Genomic DNA, 706 nt, shown 5'->3' with positions numbered 1-706 from the left:
GGGCGGGAGCGGGGACGAGGGCGGCGGCTGAGGCGGGGAGCCCCCCTAACGGCGAGCGGGAGGAGAGCGGAGGGCGGAGGGCGGGCGGCTACCGGGCCGGACGTGACGTGCGTGGGAGGGGGCGGGGTGGGCCGCGGGCGGGGGGAGGGGCGAGTGCGCCTCCCGGGCAACCCAGGCTCCCCCGCGTCACCAGGCCGCATCCCCAGAGTCTGCGAGCTTAAGAACCGCCGTTCTGGGCCTGCCCGGTGGCGTACTGGAGAGTGCGCCGTTTGGGAGCCCGGCGGTACTCCCGCCGAGGGTTCGGATCACATGTGGAGACCGGTTCCTGCTCACTGGCTGAGCACGGTGGGGGCGCAACACCGAGGGTTGCGATTCCGTTGCCGGTCAGTAAAAAAAACAAAAAGGGGGAAAAAAAAAAGAACCGCCGTTCTTCCCCTACCCCAAATTTGGGTTCCTGAGCTAGCGTGTGAGAAGTCAGGCGGGGGCCCTGGAGAGAGGACGTAGGAGGAATAAAGGGAAAATCCAGAGGACTGAGGTCGCTCCTGGTCTCTGCGTAGGAGGCCATACCCGCATAACCCCTGCAGAAGGCCACAAAAACCCCTGGCGCTCTTATCCAGTTGAAGAGCACGGAGACCTTAGCAGAAAACGGCCGGGACGGGCCTAAGCGGTGACTCATGTTCCCATTCACAGCAGTGTAGGATAGATC

The sequence above is a fragment of the Galeopterus variegatus genome, unplaced genomic scaffold (genome assembly GCF_000696425.1).
Source record: "Galeopterus variegatus unplaced genomic scaffold, G_variegatus-3.0.2 Scaffold8042, whole genome shotgun sequence".
Taxonomy (NCBI): Eukaryota; Metazoa; Chordata; class Mammalia; order Dermoptera; family Cynocephalidae; genus Galeopterus; species Galeopterus variegatus.
This window is presented reverse-complemented; position numbering follows the sequence as displayed.